We start from the raw sequence: 18,362 nt of genomic DNA on the forward strand, positions 1-18,362 counted from the left end.
TGAAGGACATGCATCATTCGCAGAAAATTACCCAATTTCTTACAAAAGCTATACACATGAATGGCAGTAACCACTTTTTGTGATTGTCATATTTGTAATATACTCCTGCATGCAGTTTTGTACATTCTTGTTGAACTTAGTTATGTCTATCAAACCAACTTTAATTATTTATATGCATAGTTGGTTACTTCTTCCTCTGAGGACTATAGCAGAAGTACTGCTGCCTCGTCAAAGAAGCTGCAGCACACACACTGCATACTTGTAAGCTTGGAAGGCAGCCTTGATCTTCAGGTTTCACTGCTATACCACAAACTCTGCACTTCATTATAAGTCCGTTAAACCATTACCTTCATTGTTACAACAATGATGTGCATAATGCATGCAAATTAGCAATAAAGACGTAATATTTTGCCCGAGTTCTCTGGCTTATTCCGATGATTAGGCCATAATACCATCTTGTGGCCAAGTGTTATGCCCATCCTTATACCGTTTTCCTTTTCCGTTGGTGAATTGCACCTTGATACTTGTAGAATGGACAAGTTGGGGTATAGTATAATATTGAAATTATTACCGTATTAATTTACCACATTCGTAAGTGGGCAAATCCAACAGATCAAATTGGTACTGCAGAATGTAACTGGCTGCACAACTATGGTAAAATGTGATAAATGCAAAACAACGTTCTGGTTCTTAGTCAATACTACGAAATCCTATCAAATACTAATCTTAAACATCACAGAGAGTTCCTAATTAACGTACTATTGAGAAACAAGGCTCCTGAGTGATGAAATGTTATTATTGGTTAGATGATTCGTCAAAAGACAGTTGTCACATTTAACCTATTTAGGATTATCAACCCAAGGACCAATGTAACCCTTCATCTGCGTTATAGGCCTTAGCTTACAAAATTGTCATTCTTATGATTTGTTTTCGATTTCAAGTGTCTCAGAGAAATGCCAAACTTATGCGATCGTTAACTTGTCTTTCCAAAATTGCATTGCTTTAGAGAAGCGTGGATCAGATAATCTGACTGTTTTGGTGTGCCAACTATTCATATTTTATGGTGTGGTGCTAGCTACCGGTTATAGCCCAAAGGGGGATATCAAAATGCAGACTAATAATGTAAATCCAGATAGTACATGTTATCTTACCATATTTACCATATTTTCAGTTAGATTCATGAAAGAGCCGTTTTGCGAGTCCTTAATAGCGATTATTAAGGAATCGCTATTAAGGACTTGCAAAACGGGATTCATGTAGGAATCGCTAAATAAATTGCGATTCCTACACATTCCTTATTTGCGATTAGCAAATTGCTAATCGCAAATAAGGAATACTCCCCATTCATTCCTATGGGCCTTCAGGCCCATAGGAATGAATGGGGAGTTATTCCTTATTTGCGATTAGCAAATTGCTAATCACAAATAAGGAATAACTCCCCATTCATTCCTATGGGCCTGAAGGCCCATAGGAATGAATGGGGAGTATTCCTTATTTGCGATTAGCAATTTGCTAATCGCAAATAAGATAGCGATTTCAAGGGTGCCAGGGGTGTCCAAAGGACACCCTGTAGCACCCCTGAAATGCAAATTTACACAGGTGTTGCACACACACATGTCCAAAGGACATGTGTGTGTGTAACATGCAACAGAGAATAAAGCACTAAAGTGCATTTTACTATTTTTTCGCTATTTACCACGAAGTCAGAATTTGTGGTAAATAGCGGCCAAATATAGCGACTTCGCAATTTTAAATTGGTTAATGAATTGCATTTGAGGAATCTCTAATAGAGATTCCTTAAATGCTATTCCTCGCCAATATGCGATTTCGCAAATAGCGATTTTTGCATTTGGGATGATGAATCCCAAATGCTAAAATTGCGCTCGCACAGGGCCAGATTCTCAGAATCTGGCCCTTTGCGAGCGCAATTTCCTTTCATGAATCTGGTTGTTTGTTGTTAAGCATGTTGTGTTATTCATCCCATAGATGCACACATTGCAATGATCACAAGTGTGGAAACTATGCACGATCTGATTACTGTGTTGCGTAATTTCTTATAGGTAATCATTGGAAATTGAGTACATACACAATTTAAGATCTTGAATGGCTACCAATTAAGATCAATATTGGTTTACTATTTTTTGGATGTAAACAGCCTGGACATTATATTTCATAATGAACCTCTCTGCTTCAAATTTATTTTTATTTTGAGCAGTTTTCTCAGAAGATAAATCAGCTCACTTATGTCTTGCAGGGCCGATAAAAACAAGTCTTTGTCAAACTCTCCGGCAAATCGACTGTTGCACCTCACTTGAACCATCTCACCACATGGCATGCTTTTCATGATTCTAGGTGGAAGGGAAGTTCGAGTTTGCAATTAACTTTTAGAGAAAGTTTCCTTTCTGAATATATTGGTCTCGTTAGAATTCCTAATATTCAAATCAAAATTCATCCCACATGGACCAGTCAGTGTAAGTTGTTGATTTTTGCTGTTACTATTAAGAAGTTCCTAGCGCATACTCAGTTTTTCTTTTCCACCATTCTGGATCACAAACAGCTTGTCTTTATAATGGACTGAGAGTGCTGCATGGCCATACAATCTCTTTATCTTCCTCCCTCTCCAAATATGAGGGGGTAAATTAAAACCCCAGAGTGGTGCACTGGAACTACGACATTAAAAATGAAATGATTATTATGATGAATGTGTTCTGCCATTGACAGTAGCATCTCTGTGTGTCTGAAGGAGGGGACAGGGCAACCACAGAAGAAAAAATGTAAGGACCTCCAGCCCATCTGATATTCTTATACTTGTGTATTGATTCTCATTCTTGTGCATTACATTCTTCGCACACTAAGGCCATCACCATGCTAACCTTCAAGCAATCTAAACAGTTTAATCTGGAGTTCTTGGGTGGGATCGTACTCCAGTTGCAAATAATATTGCTGCCTCGAAAATTTAATTTCTAATGTTTTGAGTTACTATTTTCCCACCCTTTTATAAGAATGTAATTGTCATGATCTCCTCATTCCTAACGGAGACCTTTATTTCTCTCCGAGCGAGGTGTGGTCATATTGTCATATACGTACAATTAAGTGCTACTAACCTAACATTTTTCAGCATAGGCTCTTTAAAAAATCTCTTAGTATTATTTCTGACCAGCTGCCAGAATCAAGACTTCTTTTGAAACGCACTAGGATAAATGACTGTCATCTTCCACCTACTTTAGACGATGCAAACTGAAAACATAAAGAACATGCCACTTGGAAGGTGGACAGCATGTTTGTAACCGTTTTCTACCGATTTTCAATTTTGTACACAATATGTGTAACATTTCAGTTTTCTAGTAAAATTGAAATATTTCAATTCTTAAATTAAAAATATGCACCTACAGAGCTCCTACAGCCACACAGCTAGTAGACAAGGAGACTTTTCAGTTGTGCTCAGGGCAAACAATGGTCTTCGAACCTGCTGAGTATCACCCTCTCCTTCAATAGGCGGACAGGTTTTTAGTTTTGAAAGATTCTGTAGCAAATTAAATGACTTATGCTCCATCAGCGTCTTTACCCCAAGTCTTATCCCAAGACACTTATCATTTTTTACTATGGTATGGATTTTTCTACTTGCAGAGCTATATATGAGAGCACTTACAGAAATAAGATGATGTTATTTGAAATGTGTTCAAGTGGTTTATTAACCAGGGACCTGAATGGCACTTGCTGATGGTCGTGTAGGTCATGTACTCCAGCTAAATGTTGCCAAAACTGTAGACCAGGGTAGTCTTAACATGGACCGCAGCGAGCTGGCTCCACACCAGATTATCATGCCAAGCATATAAAACCATTCGCACAAAATTTAAATGGAACTAATTTACATAATGGTTATCCTAAATGTCTGATATGGATCTGGATGTCTTGGATCTACATTACATACAGCACTGTTTATAACAACCTCATTCAATGGCGATTGCAAAAACTGCAATTGAGGCACCATTTTCAATAAGCTGATAATGTTCAAACAATCGTTCCTTGAAATATTACATACGTGAGAAAAAGGTGCATCAGGATCATAGATAACAAAAGTAAACATTTAGGAATTCATTTATTGCCTGGTTAGAAATTTTGGGCCTGATTTGAGAGTTTGGTGATTTTGGTGGTGTTGCAAATGTGACAGAGTACCCAGTCTACCAAACCCTCGTCTACTTGCTTCATTTATAGTCAGATGGAATACTTTTCAACAGAGTAGGGCCCATCGAAGTAAGGACTTTACACAATTTACCTTATTTAGTGTAGGCATTTAAAGTCTAATATTTCCTATCCGTCTCTGCTAGGAAAACCCTGTCAGAAAAGGGGGATAAAAAAACAATTATAAGGCCCATACTATGGGAGAAAAATCCCATGGTGTGGGGCATTTGTGTTTTTGTTTTTCAAAAACAAACTCCCCCTTTTGAAGTTCGTGTCTGAAAAAACAAAAAAATTTGAAACATTTGATGGCCAGCAAGTTTGTCTGATGGAACCATCTGCCCAAATCAAAATAAGAGAGAGAGAAGCATAGACTCATTCAGCTCCAGTGTTAATGAGTTATTAATGATAGAGGAATGAATCACTAGTGACAAAGAACCAGAGTCTCACATGTGTTGTAACGGAGACCTTCAACCACACTAACACAGTGCACAGTATATGATTTCTCCGCTCGTGTGTTTAGGTGGATAGTGTCATCATTGGGTCGTAATTACCTGAGTGTTTGATTCTCCAGGTGATTAACCAACCTTCACCAGGAGGGAAACTGTCTGTGTGGTTCGCAGTCTTGAAGCGTAACTAGTGATAAAAAATATCCTGTATGAAGAAAACTTTATTAGGGCAGGACAGAGACATTATTAAGAGAAAAAGCGGTGCATAAGTCGATTAGTGATTGCTCCACTGCACCTAGTGAGGGGTCAACATGTTTCGTCCTAGGAATTGCTCTTGCGAGTCTGGTGGCCTTCTTCAGGACCGTGGAATGAGAGGTAGTCTTCAATTTTCAGATCCCCTTTTTTTGCAGATGGGGTTAGTATTGTATTGTAATTGCATTTATATAGCGAACAAGGAAGAGGGTCAGAGCATAAAGAACCTGCACCAGACATTTATTAAGTGCAATGGCCTCTAAAACCTTTCAAATACCTCGGTGCATTTGGTCTGGGGTTTGACACACATACACCCCCATTAGATGGTTCATGAACCACCACTAATAAAAGCACAAAATTGACCCAGCACCGAGAAACACAAATAATCTATTTAGTGACTGCAGTGTAGCATCATATTTAAAAAACAGAACAGATAGCTTCCCAAATGAAAAAAGGCCAAACGATGGTATTTTGATTGTAGAAAGCACGATCCTTTTATTCCAATTTTTTTTATATTCCTAGACACTACAAAATTGCTCGCCAACGCTTTTCATCCCTTTCTTGGGACTTCTTCAGGGCTAAAAGCAATTACAAAAAAACGATTTACAATACAAAACATGTTAAAACATCTAATACATAAGAACCAGACAATTCATTCTCATGGCTCATCTACAACTGTTAATCATATATATTCATTTTAGAAATGTCAATCTTTGGGAAGCTAATTCAAGTTGTTTTACACCAAGCTACAACATCACATTTTCAATTTTATTCTAATAAATTGTTCTTTGTATTCAGTGCATGTTTTAAAGGGAGAAAATGTATAAAAAGAGTATACAGTATGTCTCTAATCAAGTTACATCTTTCACAATATAATGTACATTTATAGTATTTAACGTAAAAAGGAATACATATAACCTCAAAAGTCATATTTCTGATGTGGACATCACCATAGCATCCAGTGTATATTATCAGTATAACATGGACCCTTATTACTACTGTCCATTCACAAGTATCACTTAAGTGAAAGGAACATGCTAGATTCAAAGAAACAAATTCATAGTAATATCCAAACTTGTAGGGTCATACCTCAAGCAGGTTCCTTTAGTTGTTGTGTATTGTGTGGACAATTAAATACATTATTGTAATCTGCAAAGTACATGTGGTGTATCTGAAAGTAAGCACAATATACACATGCTTTTTAATTCTTGAACTTCAACCCCTTAATAACCAAATACTCAATATCCTCCATGGTGATTTCACTGGTTATGGTATTGTTTTCATGTATCACCATAGTACTACATACAATCAAGCAGGCCCCCCCTCCTGCACGAGTCACTCATTGTCTAATATTACATTTAGTAGGTCAACTTGACCTGTCTAATACCCATAGCACAATAATACATTACAATCATGCCACTGTTAAACTAACTAGGCTAACTCTAGCATCCATTAATTGCGTAAATGAGTGTGTCTCTCCTTAATCTCAATAAAATAAATACCCGAAATGCGTATGTCCGGTGTGGCACAGTCTACTCTATCAGTCCTCACCCGATATATGTGACCAAATTATTACATCCGAACCACGAAATAGATGCGAACTGGCCAGAGGTGCCGGCCCGATTAGCTAGATCGCTGCCATCTTTAAGCAGTCAAATCTGAGAGGTTTCATACGTGTATGCCATAGTTTAACAACAAAAAAACACTCAGTTTTTGTATTTAGCTGCAAGGCGGCATCATCAAAGATTCAGAAGTCAAAGACCGATTAAATAAAATGTTCAATTACATCACAAAACAAACACGCGTGCCACTGTTATACTAATTATGCATGCTCTAGCATCCAGCACTTACGAAAATAAATGTGTCCCTCCGCCTGTATACTGGTGTCCGGTTCTGAAGAATATTCAGAAGGAACCAAGCAACTCTATTTCATGTCTTTAATACAAGAATTGTAGCTAACACACCTGTTGCAACTCGAAGTGCGATGCAATTGCGCACTCTAGATCACAAGACTTTCTATTTGAATATGAGCACCATCTTCACATTTCTGAAGGCTTAACCTTTCATTCATGCAGACAACAAGAGTTGTTTGTTTTGTTTGCTCAAATCACCCAAATGTTCACAATTTGCCGATGTTATGATTCTCTTTTCTAACTAAGCATGACTCTATTCGGTTGCTTTATGTTTCAATTTCTTTACATTGTCCGGCAATAGCCTAAATGGCTTACCTATTTTCACCCAATGTACTAAACAAACTCGTGATTTTACTCACATGACTTCCTAGTCAAAACTGCGCGCCATCTTAAGATGTGTGAAGAATATTGTTATTGTGTTATACGGTGTAATTACTATTCACTGACATACATAAACAGTGTCGAACACACTACTGAAATTCATTATTAATTCTCCATTGTCGAGCTAAACCAACAATTAATGGCAGCTCTGATTTTGAATCTTAAATGCAATCCAAAAAACGATTCACGTTTTACAAAGAACACGTTATGTGCGCTCATGCTATTCATAATTGTTTGGGGATCATGCAAACGTCGATTTAATTGCATTATCCGTCAATAGCCTAAGTAGCTTACCTATTTTCACCCCATAAGCTGGACTCGTGTTTTTAGTCACATGACTTCTTAGTCAGAATGCTGGCCATCTTAAGGTGTATAGCGATTTTAATATTCCATTGCTATACCTTATAATTATAATTCGTTACCATACATAGAAAATGTCAGACACGTTACTGATATTCAATATTAGTGCTCCATTGTCGAGCTAAACCAAACAGTAAGTGGCAACACTGATTTTAAATATTAAACGCAACCCAAAAAATTATTCACATTTTGAAGAGAAAGCGTTATGGGTGCTCAAGCTATTCCTAATTCTTTTGGAACCAAACAAACATCAGTTTAATGTATCACCAATTCATATATAGTGAATACAAGGATACTGTTGTGCCCAACCACAGTGAGATACAGAACATCATAAGATCCAAAGATCAAACAATATCACAAAAAATTATGGAATTCATTTCTAAAGTTAAGACCTAATGATACTGCCCTCAAACAACAGATCCACAAAGCCTCAGTCTGTCTTAACAAAATTGTCCTGTCGCCACCCCTGTCACTTCCTTTCACTTGATCCAAAGCGAGAAATGTAATCTCTGGTTTCTCGGGATGGTTTATAAGTATATGTTGTGCAATTGGAGAGCGCTCATCCCTGTTTTTTATGCTCCTGACATGTTCTTGAATGCAGATTTTCAAACACCGAATGCTACTGCCTATATAAATCTTTTCACATGCACATCTTATGTACACTGTATATATTTCATATTGCAGTTGATAAAAGATGAGACCCTAAATAGTTTAGAGTTGTTATATTGAAAGCTGACACATTTGTTAATCTCTAGTTTACAGACGTTGCAATTTCCGCAAATATGAAAGCCAACTGGCTTTTCAGGCAACCAAGACTGAGGTAGAATTTTTGGTTCCCTTACAAAACTTGGGCACAACATGTCCCTCGGTGTTCTCCCTTTTTGATATGTGACCCGTGGCTTTTTCGGAACAATATTAGGGGGCAAGGAATTGGATTGTAAAAGGTGCCAATTCTTTCTTAGTATGTTATAGATATCCCACTATACATACTATATTCAGTAATGAATGTAACCTGTTCCTGGTATTTCGTGTCCACTTGGGCCAATCTGGGACCAAGAATGTCTCTCCTGTTCAGTTTCTTAACCTTTTGTTCAGCTTTTTCGAGACACGTCACCTTATAGCCTCTCTTCTTAATGTCTCTCCTAATACCTTTACAGTTCTTTCTAAATTGTCATCTTCACTGCAGTTGCGACAGGCTTGTACCATCTCCCCATATGGTATTGCGGAGAGGGTAGAGCTGGGATGGCAGCTGTCAGCATGAAGAACACTGTTACATGCAGTCGATTTTTCAAAAATGTTGCTCTGTATCTTACCCTCTGCTATATACAGTCTTAAAGCCAGATACATGATTTCTCGTTTGGAGCTGCTGATTGTAAGCTTAACATTAAAGATGTTGTTGTTTAAGTACAGAATAGATCGATTGAGTTCATCATCGCTACCCTTCCATATCAGGAAAACGCTTTTATGTAGTGCTTCCTACCCCTGATGAGGCGTCAAAGCGTTTTTTCGGCGAGTAGCACGCTACTCCGGAACCCATAAAGGATTAGTATTGATTTAGTATAGTGAATTGTGAAAGCAATTTGAGTGGCGGATAGGTCAGTCAGTTATTTGGATTCAGGACAGCGGAACCCATAAAGTCCGTTCACTTACCCTTCTTCGTAAGTGAGCGCAGTGGCTCACAGTTAATGTTGTCATAGATGCAGTCTTTACCTATGACTTAATAAAGGATGCTTCAGTCCTCCTAGGATGCAGGACAAGGCATCCCTTTGTGAAAAGCAGACTAGTCAGACGGTGCTGCAGTTTCTCCCAATCCTGAACAGACCCATCTGTCAAACTTTTCCTTCATTGACAGGAGCTGTCATGCCTGCAAGTTTCGGTGGATGATTCTAAATTTGGTGGTGGCGGTCCCTCGATATGGTGGAGATACTGTATTCAGCCATCCCATCTGACCAAACAATGTCTGACAAATTCTAAAGTATACCCTTTGTATCCTGCAATGCTTTGAAGATTTATTTGGGACAGAGCTTCCCCTTCTCGACCTTTGTTATTTTCCTACCAAAGAAGAATTACTCCTCCACATTAATAATCTCCCTATAGTGACCTACATCAATAGATTTGTCAAAATAAGTCCAGGTTTAAACAGAGTATGAGTGATCTTTAACAAGAGCAGAAAAAATGCACCCCGTGGCATCTACCTTACTGCATCATTCTGAAAATCAGAAACGCCACGTTTTACGGATATGTACTAAGAAGAGAGGAAGTGGAGCAGAAATACTGACTATTTGGTGTCGGAGTGCATCTTCCTCATTTTTGTACTGGAAGTGTTATCCTCTGTGGAATTTAGTCATTCCAGGGGAACACTTTGAATGGTCCCTTTTTAGGTCGAGCCTGTCAATGCGCTTGCGCATTGAGCTTGCGAGAGATATTGGGGCTTAACCAGAGCTTAACCATCGGGCGATTTGATGCTGTGCCCGTGAAAAGCAAGCTCAATGCGCGTGCACATCAAAGCCACCAGCCTCCCTCCCACAGGCATCCCCCAGCGTGCGCTCTGCCTCAGGCATTGCTCCTCCCCTAATTTATTCACTGCCGGCTGGCCGTACTTTCACTTTGACGGCTGCCAGGCCGTCTCTCGTGTTTCTCCTCCCCCCTCCCAGTGTACTTATATTTTTTTTAAGTTATCTTTATTGTTATCATGCTTTTACCCGTGGCTACTTCCACCCATTTTCATATTCCCCTTTTGCTTCACGTTATAAGCCCTCCCCCCCACCCTCCGAGTGCACAAAGCCCCTGCAGCAGTCGTCTTTTGAACCCTCAATGCTTTTTAATTCAATATGTCAATGTTGCCCTGGCCCTCTGCGCTTCCATTTTTTTCAGTTTCTTTATATTTGGGTTAGGTCAGTAATCTCCATTTACAAATGATGCAGATTAACGCATGGGTTAACTCAGTTTAGAGTAGTTTGTTAACCTTTCTTTACTGTAAGTGGCTAGTATGAGCAGTTTGCTAGACACAACACGTCTTTTTAAGCATTACGGATGCAACCGCTGTTCCATGCCGAAAGATACAGCTGCCTCGTGCATTAAGACGTCCGGCAACAGTCATCTCTAGCAAGGTAGGAAACGCCGCAATCATTTCAATATGGGAGATCAGTAATCTCCACCTACAGAAGGCGAAGATTCAAGCATGGGTTAACTCAGTTTGGACGAGTTTGTTAGCCCTCCTTTACTTTCAGCGGCTAGTATACGAAGTACACGCAACACATCTTTTAAGCATTACAAATGTTTCTTCCTTTTACTTCGGTATTCAAAAATATCAAATATCATGAGTTACTTTTTACTGCCTCATTTAGAGTATTGAACAAAGGAAATTTGAAAAGAATGAGCGAAAAATTATTTCGGAAGAGGAACGCAAACTCTGCACCAGAGGAAATTGCTTTCCGTGAAACACACACAGATAGGTATGTGAAGTGGGATGTCACTCTTTCCGAGCAAGAAAAAAAGCAACCTCATGACTCACTTTCAATTTTCGCCCAATGGATGGGTTTCAATAAAATTGCACAAACTAAAACACGTGGGGCTCAGTTGCAGCTTTCTGTTGGGCTCATGTCAGCTTTGTTTAGACAGAATGAAAGCAGAGAGGCAATTAATCGCGTCAGACATAACCATCAATTGCTCGGGTCGCTGGTGTCCTGGCTAATAAACAACTTGGGGTCGTTTGAGTGCACCATGACGGGAAATACTGGTTTATGGGAGCTAAGTGTTTCTAGCAAGCTAATTCACTTCAAAAGGTATCCATAGTCAAGCCATTTTCGACTTGCAAGCTCCCCGGTGAGAGGATTTCATCAAACTGTCCTAGTGTAGGCTGGACACTAAATTCGCCAAAGCATTAAACACGTTAAGACGTGAGCAAAAGCAGTGTTTTGGGCAGATATATTAGGAGTTTAAAAAAAGTGCACAATACATTTGATTTAGATTAATTTTTTCTTTCCTTCCAATGGCTGTTGTCTGAAGTAGTTTGGTGTTTTTTCTGAAGAGACAAGTCAGTGCTTTCTAAATGGCAATAACGTACTTGAGCCCTTTTGTAATCCAGTGTTCTTGTTTTGGACTTTAATGTCTTCAGTGTACCTCAAAAAATATAATCTTTTGTGACTTTGTAGGTCGTTATAATGATTGCCATTATTTGGATAATTGCAGTTCGACACTGGATTTTTTTTTTCATCACTAGTTAGTGTTTGCTTATGCTTGGTGTGTTTCACAGTTTTAATAGTCTGCTGTCGAGTTTGGTGTGGGTAGGATGTACAAAGGTCATGTTCTGCTTCTGTAAGTCGTTTTTATAACTTCACAGCATGTTCATCAATTTGTTAGCATTTTAAAGCAGCTGTGTACCCGTGTATTGTAAGCAGAAGTTCTTGTAATTGTTTTAACATGTACCCCAAGGACTTAAAGAAGAAATACATGCAAAACAAAAATGTATTAAAATTATTTTTGTGGGGTGTAGCTACTGTATTAGAACGCTAGACCATGTTTGGTTCGAGGTTTTTGACCCAACTAATGGATATAATTTAAGCGCCTATTTAAATCTGTCCTTGCTATTCCCGAGTTCATGGATGTTTGAAGGAGGCACTGTTCTTGTTCTGAAATGGCTTGTATTAAAAAAAAGCAACATTCCAGGTAGTTAAAGGTGTAACCTCGACCTGTCCCCGTTTTCCACCTTCAGTTCTAACTTAATAATTATTTGTACCATGTCCACCTCCTGCTTGTTCTGTGTGTTCCATCTCTCTATTTCTGTCTCACTCTCTCCTGCCCCTTCACTGTCTTGGCCTCTCCACTCTTCCTCTATTTCTGTCTCACTCTCTCCTGCCTCTTCACTGTCTTGGCCTCTCCACTCTTCCTCTATTTCTCTCACTCTCTCCTGCCCGTTCACAGTCTTGGCCTCTCCACTCTTCCTCTATTTCTGTCTCACTCTCTCCTGCCGATTCACTGTCTTGGCCTCTCCACTCTTCCTCTGTTTCTGTTTCACTCTCTCTGGCCCCTTCACTGTCTTGGCCTCTCCACTCTTCCTCTACTTCTGTCTCACTCTCTCCTGCCCCTTCACTGTCTTGGCCTCTCCACTCTTCCTCAGTTTCCGTTTCACTCTCTCCTGCCCCTTCACTGTCCTGGCCTCTCCACTCTTCCTCTATTTCTGTCTCACTCTCTCCTGCCACTTCACTGTCTTGGCCTCTCCACTCTTCCTCTGTTTCCGTTTCACTCTCTCCTGCCCCTTCACTGTCTTGGCCTCTCCACTCTTCCTCAGTTTCCGTTTCACTCTCTCATGCCCCTTCACTGTCTTGGCCTCTATACTCTTCCTCTGTTTCTGTCTCACTCTCTCCTGCCCCTTCACTGTCTTGGCCTCTCCACTCTTCCTTTATTTCTGTCTCACTCTCTCCTGCCCCTTCACTGTGTTGGCCTCTCCAGTCTTCCTCTATTTCTGTCTCACTCTCTCCTGCCCCTTCACTGTCTTGGCCTCGCCAGTCTTCCTCTATTTCTGTCTCACTCTCTCCTGCCCCTTCACTGTGTTGGCCTCTCCACTCTTCCTCTATTTCTGTCTCACTCTCTCGTGCCCCTTCACTGTCTTGGCCTCTCCACTCTTCCTCAGTTTCCGTTTCACTCTCTCCTGCCCCTTCACTGTCTTGGTCTCTCCACTCTTCCTCTGTTTCACTCTCTCCTGCCCCTTCACTGCCTTGGCCTCTCCACTCTTCCTCTATTTCCGTCTCACTCTCTCCTGCCCCTTCACTGTCTTGGCCTCTCCACTCTTCCTCTATTTCTGTCTCACTCTCTCCTGCCCCTTCACTGTCTTGGCCTCTCCACTCTTCCTCCTCTTTCCGTCTCACTCTCTGCTGCCCCTTCACTGTCTTGCTTCTGTTTATTGTATTTGCACAAATCTAATATCTTGATCTATTCCTTTTCAATAATCAGGCATTTTTGTTTATTAGGTGTTTATGTTTTTGATTGGTTTATTTATAGGCACTTTCTATCTATCTATCGCCCTCACTCTATCTATCGCCCTCACTCTATTTATCTATCGCCCTCACTCTATCTATCTATCGCCCTCACTCTATCTATCTATCGCCCTCACTCTATCTATCGCCCTCACTCTATCTATCGCCCTCACTCTATCTATCGCCCTCACTCTATCTATCGCCCTCACTCTATCTATCGCCCTCACTCTATCTATCGCCCTCACTCTATCGCCCTCACTCGATCTATCGCCCTCACTCTATCGCCCTCACTCAGCACCACCACTCCGCGCCACCACAGCATCAATCTATGCAACCATTCAGCAACAACTGGTTCAACTATGTTCTCTCAATGTCTCAAACTTTATTACAAATGTCACAAAAAGATGTTAATATTTAACTTCTGTTCTTGGATTTTTGTCACAATAAAATACACTTAACACAGTCTTCACAAAAGTTATTTACAAAAGTTTAAGCTATTGTCATTATAAATTACAATAACTTTTATTTAAGTATTAATTATTTAAAAAAATTAAAAGCCATTGTTATTTGTAATAGCAATATATCTAAGTCACGTAAATACAACACATATTGCATTACAAATGCTATAGGTGTCACATTTGCGAAAGTTATAACTATTGGCATTGTAAACAACACAGCTATTAATTCAGCTATTTTCAAAACCAACACAGAAATAAAAAAAAATTGTCATTTACAATACCAATAGCTCAAACTTTCCTAATGCGAGACCTATTGCATTGCAAATGCTTGTTTAGTAATTTAGTCCTTCAAGAGGAGCTTGTTGAATGGTCACTTTATTTTTAGGTCGAAGCCTGCATTCCAGGGCATGCCCTGCTGCAGGAAAAGAGATATTGTGAGCAAGGGATTTCAGTATGGTGTGAAGCCACGCCCCTTTTTTCCATTGGCGGGCCTCTGGAAACGGAGGCCTGCCTTTGGAAAAAGCTCCTGTTTTGCAGATTTGTCTGCTCTGGATCCCGCCTCTCGAGGACTCCATGACCTGCCTTACGGTAGCAAGACAATATTTTTAGAAATATCGCCCTGGCAACCATGAGGCAGGTCAGGGAGTCCTGGAGGGGCGGGATTCAGTATCCTGTTTCCGCCCCTTTTTTTTGTTGTTTTTTTTTCGTTTGTGCTGTCATTCCTGTGAGTTCCTGGGCGGTGGAGGAGGTAGGGGAGAGGCGGTGCTGGTTCTTTCACAACATTGGTTACAGGCCTAATTTACAAATCATCTAATCCTTTATGTGCCGAAAAAACGTGCATGATTGGTTCTTTGAAAAGTGCTCTAATGAAAGACAAGACCCTGGATTCTATTTTAGTTACGTGCGGCTCTCTGGCATGCAGTATTTCATTTAGAAAAATCACGGCCACACACTTTTCTTATAGCGGGCTCCCCAACCCATTTCTTTCTTGAAAATTACACTTTCATATGCAGCAGCCCCCCATGGTTAATGTTCGAGCCGGCCACTTTCTGCGGCTCGAGCTGGAGCTGCCTACTTCCCCCGCCCCTCAGGAGAAAGGTTTGCTGCTTGCGCCGCTATTACAGGCTGCCTGCCTGCACACAAGCGCGCCCCTCGCCCCAGGGGACTTGTTTTGTAACCAACCCAGAGTAACTCTAAAAGAAGTGAATACTTTCTTATGCCATTCCAAAGACAAGACCCTGGATTCTATTCATTTTTCGTGAACGGACCGCCCCAAAACGAACACTCATTCACTGAAAGACCTACGAACTCGCTGAAAATGGCTGCCAAAGCTTATAAAACAGCTTGTTTATAACAGCGTCGTTTCATAAGGATCTTAAAACGTGGAATTAATGTCGATATATATCATACTTCCCAGCAGTCCAACTGTGTAAACTTGAGTTTTCTATTGAAAACCCCCGGAAACGATGTGAAAATAAATGTCCTTTCCGGCGGCTGGTGACATTTGAAAGTGGCAGGGCGTAAAAGTTGCGTATGAGTCTTACATCGCGAGCGTGCGAAGTGCACAAGGGTGACCAACAGAAAGGGTGTTTGGAAGGCTGCTGAGAACCCCTTACCTTCAACCCGCCCATTTATATATTGCCATATAAGTGTTGGTGGAGATTCTGCCACAGAGCACAGGGTGCCAGCTACCCAGAAAGGGGTGTTGAGGGGTAAGGAAACTTTCCTCACCTGGTCTCTGGTCACCTCTGCCCGCTGTTTGATCCTCAATGATTGGTGCCGGATGCTGCAAGAGAGGTGCAGCTCTCAGACACCCTCGTTCTTCCCTCTCTGGCCCGTCTTCGCCTCTGCCCTCCTCGTGGTTGTACCAGAGCACTCACTCTCCTGGGCGCACCTCCCCGCCGGCCCAACACTCCCTGTTCAGTACGACTTGTGGATAATGTAAATGTGGATTATGCAGTTCGATGTGTGCTGGTGACAAGCATGGAAGGGGTTAAAGAAACATAAACATTGTGAGACATTGAGGTGACCGCGTGAGGAAAGAGAACGGGGTACCAGCGCGGACTCGCACCAGCTGATGTGTTCAAGTGATGGGAGCGTCGAGCGAATCACAGAAACAGAAACACTTGAGACACAGGCGGGACAGGAGCAGACACCCGTCCAACCGCCCAACGCATGGCAGTGTCATGTGAGGAGTGCGGGAAGGGGTGACTCCAAGAGGCGCTGCAGTTTGAACTCTCTGAGTGGATTGGTGGTTGACAAATATGTGTCGTCTTCCGTAATCACAGAACAATACACATAATAAACGCATGCTCAATACTGTAACCAGCCTGCATTGAAACATAAGTGAGGAGACAATCCCAATAAAAGCGCGGTCAGGAGGAGGCACCAAGATCATTCTCTCTCATTCCCTCACGGCGGAGGTCAGCCCAAATGGCAAAGAAATATAAAAAACTTACCTTGGCTTCCCGACTCGAGTCCCGTCCCGAGACTCCAGTGCAGACTCCCGCCTTCCTGGATTTAGAATGCCCGTGCCGCCGCTGCGTCTGACGTGGTCGTGTGGGCTCTCGTCGTCACTGGAGGCTGCATGCAGCCTCTCTCCCCTCCATGGCAGCCGGCGCTGATAGATTCGGCCGGCTGCCCTAACTGCGTCATTTCTCCGAGTCTGCATCCTGCAGAACGAAGAGTGGGATGAGGCTTGGGGGAGCGGCTTGCCCACTGTTGCTAATACTGTCTGTTTGGACAGCCTCTCAGGCTGTCCAAACAGTCCGTATTCACAACAGTGGGCAAGCCACTCCCCCAAGCCACTCCCCCCTGCCCTGAGGCTCGAGTTAGTAACCAGGAAGTTCGCTGCTTTCTCGCCGTGCGAGAAGGGTAGGCAGAAACAAATGGTAGTTATAAATAAATAACTACCATTTGTTTCTGCCTTCTTCTTGCACTGCGAGAAATCAGGTGGGGCGGCGCGGCGCCCAAACGCCCCATGTAGAAACCGCCGCTGGACTCCTGTTTGAGCAAGTGGGATTGTTAAAAGCGAAGCGCTTCTGTGTGCATTAGGAAGCTTGACCCCGTGCCACTAGGAAGGTTCCGATCCCAAATGTGTCATTAGCCAAAACATTGAACGTGGCGCAGAGTTAAATATATCTACTATGACACTTAAGGCACGACGAGCGAACGTGAGTTATAAGTACCCGAAACAAGATACTCGCGGATTGCAGATACCTGTTAGTGTACAGCCAGGAGAAGTATCTCGCGGGGTGTTGTGAATCAGCCCCTCAGGATGCCGTCCTGGTCACGCAGCACTGTCTGTCTGTCTGTGTACCAGTGCAAAGTTCCAGGGACATCTGGATCAAAGGTGGGAACAAATGGTAAAGCTGTTTTCTTCAAAGAACAGCGAACGCAGCACACTTGTATAGTGTTTCGGGCAAGTGGAGTTTTGGGTAGGTGTGCCTTTGTGTTTGTGAGGTTGAACCAAGGTGAAAACTGCACTGTGGTATTTCTCGACTTTTCAGTAAAATGTAACTAGTTTTTGAACTTCCTGGAGCCAAAAAATCCGATTCCCTACCGTGATCAGAGCAAAAGCATCATTTCTGGGGTCCGTCACAAAGCAATCTGTGGTTCCTGTGGTGGTATTGCCAAGGGAGTAGGTGATACTAAATTGCTACCGGTGGGGGAGAGGTGTGGGGGCGCTACAGGGACATTCTTGGGGACTTTCGATTGACCTTCTACAAATTGCTCTTGGTCCGTGAGCCACAGATTCTTAGAAACACGTACAATCCCAGTGCACTTAGGGAAGGGGGAGAGTGGCGTGCTGGCACGGACACCAGTGCAGACTGCACACCACCCAGCACACGATGCCCGGGGTAGCGGCAGGCACATTAACCTGATTAGCACCTTTATTTCTGTCTGGAGATTACCCAGCGGGTTATATGAATATCTCTACAGCAGGCGCCTTATCAGTGGAGCTATCTTACTACTTCTCAAACAAGTGATCGGTATATTTTATATAAAGAGAAAGGCCACATCAGGGGGCACGGTAACACCACATACTATTTTACAGAACGAGCTAGGCGCAGATCTCTAGAGGAGGCGCTTGAACCCACCACTCTGGCCTTCAAGGACGTGAACACATTACTCTGCAGGTTAGAAAGAGATCTCAGCTCCATGGGCATAAACCGCTGAACTATCTCACTAGCACTCAAGTGACCTGCTGAGTTCAATCAAACAGACGCAGAGTGTGAGAGATCAGAGCAACAGGTGTGTTAACTCCACAAACTATCTTTAGGCCTTTAGCATGTGGCATATAGCTCTCTGAAGCAGGAGCATGGGCATGCTATTGCATCATGCGTTTTACCCATTGAGCCCCCGCTGTCGCAGGTGCATTAACCAACCGAGTCA

The 18,362-nt window shown here is 41.9% G+C and overlaps 1 protein-coding gene across 1 annotated transcript in view; it reads left to right on the forward strand.

Annotated features, from left to right (window-relative positions):
* LPCAT1 (lysophosphatidylcholine acyltransferase 1) overlaps positions 1-18,362 on the forward strand; it is a 550,146-nt gene that overhangs the window by 505,939 nt on the left and 25,845 nt on the right. The window lies entirely within an intron of this gene.

Source organism: Lissotriton vulgaris, chromosome 4_1 (assembly GCF_964263255.1).
Source record: "Lissotriton vulgaris chromosome 4_1, aLisVul1.2, whole genome shotgun sequence".
NCBI lineage: Eukaryota > Metazoa > Chordata > Amphibia > Caudata > Salamandridae > Lissotriton > Lissotriton vulgaris.